Raw genomic sequence first — 3,942 nt, 5'->3', positions numbered from 1 at the left:
GCTCAAATGGTAGAAAAGGACATCTTATTCATCTCTGGTAATGCTTGTCTAGAAAGAGTTGAGAGATAACATATCTATAGCACCCTACGATTGTTTAAACCTGATTTACACCTCAGCACTGTCCAATAGAAGGTTGTGCAATGAAAAAAATATTCTCTACCTTTAATATGGTAGCTATCTGCCCAATATGACTGTTGAACATTTGAAATGTGGCTAGCTCCACCAAGCCATGATACTTTAATTGAATTTAATTCTTTTTTTTAATTTATTGGGGTGACAATTGTTAGTAAAATTACATAGATTTCAGGTGTATAATTCTGTATTACATCATCTATAAATCCCATTGTGTGTTCACCACCCAGAGTCAGTTCTCCTTCCATCACCATATATTTGATCCCCCTTACCCTCATCTCCCACCCCCCACTCCCCTTACCCTCTGGTAACCACTAAACTATTGTCTGTGTCTATGAGTTTCTGTTTCTCATTTGTTTGTCTTGTTCTTTTGTTGTTTTGGTTTATATACCACATATCAGTGAAATCACATGGTTCTCTGCTTTTTCTGTCTGACTTATTTCGCTCAGCATTACACTCTCAAGATCCATCCATGTTGTCACAAATGTTCCTATATCATCTTTTCTTACCTGAATAGTATTCCATTGTGTATATATACCACAACTTCTTTATCCATTCATCTATCGAAGGACATTTTGGTTGTTTCCATGTCTTGGCCACCGTAAACAAAGCTGCAATGAACATTGGAGCACAGTGGTCTTTAGGATAAAATGTTTTCAGATTTTTGGGTAGATACCCAGGAGAGGGATTGCTGGGTCATATGGTAATTCTATTCGTAATTTTTTTGAGGAACCTCCACACTGCCTTCCATAAGGGCTGCACCAGTCTGCATTCCCACCAACAGTGTATGAGGGTTCCTTTTTCTCCACAGCCTCTCCAATACTTGTTACTATTTGTCTTGTTGATGATAGCCATTCTGACTGGGGTGAGGTGATATCTCATTGTGGTTTTGATTTGCATTTCTCTGATGATTAGTGATGTTGAGCATTTTTTCATATGTCTATTTGCCATTTGTATGTCCTCTTTGGAGAAATGTCTCTTCAAGTCCTCTGCCCATTTTTCAATTGGGTTGTTTGTTTTTATGTTGAGTTGCATGAGTTCATTGTATATTGTGGATATTAGCTCCTTATCGGAGGCTCTATTTGCAAAAACCTTCTCCCATTCAGTTGGTGGTCTCTTTATCTTGTAAATGGATTCTATTGCTGTGCAGAAGCTTTTAAGTTTCATATAGTCCCATTCATTTATTTTAGCTTTTACTTCCATTGCCTTTGGAGTCAAATTCATAAAATGCTCTTTGAACCCAAGGTCCATAAGTTTAGTACCTATGTTTTCTTCTATGCAGTTTATTGTGTCAGGTCTTATGCTTAAGTCTTTGATCCATTTTGAATTAATTTTGGTACATGGTGACAGATAGCAGTCCAGTTTCATTCTTTTGCACGTGGCTTTCCAATTCTCCCAGCACCATTTATTTAAGAGGCTGTCTTTCCTCCATTGTATGTTTTTAGCTTCTTTGTCAAAAATTATCTCTCCTTATGTATGGGGGTTTATTTCTGGGTTTTCAGTTCAATTCCATTGGTGTATGTGTCTGTATTTCTGCCAATACCATGCTGTTTTTATTATTGTTGCCCTGTAGTACAAGCTAAAGTCAGGCAGTGTGATACCTCCAGTGTTGTTCTTTTTTCTTAAGATTGTTTTGGCTATTCGGGGTCTTTTGTGGTTCCAAACAAATCTGATAATTTTTTGTTCTATTTCTTTAAAAAATGTCATTGGGGTTTTGATGGGGATTGCATTGAATCTGTATATTGCTATGGGTAATATGGCCATTTTAACTATGTTGATTCTTCCAATCCATGAGCACGGAATGTCTTTCCATTTCTTTGTGTCTTCTTCAATTTCTTTCAAAAATGTCTTATAGTTTTCAGCATATAGGTCTTTCACATCCTTGGTTAAGTTTATTCCTAGGTATTTTACTCTTTTTAATGCATTTGCAAAAGGAATTGTTTTTAGTATTCCTTTTTCTGAGATTTCATTGTTAGTATATAGGAATGCAATGGACTTTGTACGTTGATTTTGTATCCAGCAACTTTAGTGTATCTGTTGATTGTTTCTAATAGCTATTCGGTGGAGTCTTTAGGGTTTTCTATATATAGTATCATGTCATCTGCAAAGAGTGACAATTTAACTTCTTCATTCCAATTTGGATGCCTTTGATTTCTTTCTCTTGCCTGATTGCTCTAGCAAGGACTTCCAACACTATGTTGAAAAGCAGAGGTGATAGGGGACAGCCCTGTCGTGTTCCTGAACGTAGAGCAAAGGGCTTCAGTTTTTCACCATTAATTATGAGATTAGCAGAGGGCTTGTCATATATGGCCTTTATTATGTTAAGGTATTTTCCTTCTATACCCATTTTATTAAGTGTTTTAATCATAAATGGATGTTGTATCTTGTCAAATGCTTTTTCTGCATCACTTGATATAATCATATGATTTTTGTCCTTTATTTTGTTTATGTGATGTATCACATTGATGGATTTGTGGATGTTGAACCATCCTTGTGCCCCGGGATGAACCCCACTTGGTCGTGATGAATAATCTTTTAATGCATTGTTGTATTCGATTTGCTAGAATTTTGTTTAGGATTTTTGCATCTGTATTCATCAGAGATATTGGTCTGTAGTTTTCTTTTTTGTGTTGTCCTTACCAGGTTTTGGTATCAGGGTAATGTTGGCCTCATAAAATGAGTTAGGGAGTACTGTCTCTTCTTCAATTTTTTGGAAGAGTTTGAGCAGGATTGGTATTAGATCCTCTTTGAAGGTTTGGTAGAATTCACTAGTGAAGCCATCTGGTCCCGGACTTTTGCTTTTGGGAAGGTTTTGGATGACTGATTCAATTTTGTTACTGGTGATCGGTCTGTTTAGATTTTCCAGTTCTTCATGGTTCAGCCTTGGAAGGCTATATGTTTCTAAGAACTTGTCCATTTCTTCTAGGTTGTTGAATTTGGTGGCATATAGTCCTTCATAGTATTCTTGCATGATCCTTTGTATTTCTGTGGTCTCCGTGATATCTTTCCCTTTTTCATTTCTGATTCTGTTAATTAGTGTCTTGTCTCTTTTTATCTTAGTGAGTCTAGCCAAGGGTTTGTCAATTTTGTTAATCTTTTCAAAGAACCAGCTTTGTCACATTAATTTTTTCTATTGTCGTTTTGTTCTCTGTTTTATTTAGTTCTGCTCTGATTTTTGTTATTTCCTTTCTTCTGCTGAACTTGGGTTTCACTTGTTCTTCTTTTTCTAGTTATTTAAGGTGTAACATGAGGTTATTTATTTGGGATTTTTTTTTGTTTCTTGAGATAGGCCTGTAATAATATAAATTTCCATCTTAAAACTGCTTTCACTGCATCCCAAAAATTTTGGTAGGATGTATTTTCATTGTCATTTGTTTCTATGTATCTTTTGATCTCTCCTCTAATTTCTTCTTTGACCCGGTCCTTCTTTAAAAGTATGTTGTTTAATCTCCATGTATTTGTGTTTTTTCCTGCTTTCTTTTTGCAGTTGATATCCAATTTCAAAGCCTTGTGATCAGAGAATATGCTTGGTATGATTTCAATCTTCTTAAATTTGTTGAGACTGATTTTATGTCCCAATATATGGTCTATCCTTGAGAATGTTCCATGTACACTAGAAAAGAATGTATAGTCTGATGTTTTAGGATGAAGTGCTCTATAAATGTCAATTATGTCCATTTCATCTAATGTGTCATTTAGGGCTACTATTTCGTTATTTATTTTCTGTTTGGATGATCTATCCATAGCTGTCAATGATGTATTTAAGTCCCCTAGTATAATTGTGTTTTGGTCAATTTCTCCCTTTAGTTC

The sequence above is a fragment of the Rhinolophus sinicus genome, chromosome X, assembly GCF_036562045.2.
Source record: "Rhinolophus sinicus isolate RSC01 chromosome X, ASM3656204v1, whole genome shotgun sequence".
Classification (NCBI taxonomy): Eukaryota; Metazoa; Chordata; class Mammalia; order Chiroptera; family Rhinolophidae; genus Rhinolophus; species Rhinolophus sinicus.
The sequence above is the reverse complement of the archived record's forward strand: the minus strand, read 5'-3'. Positions refer to the sequence as shown.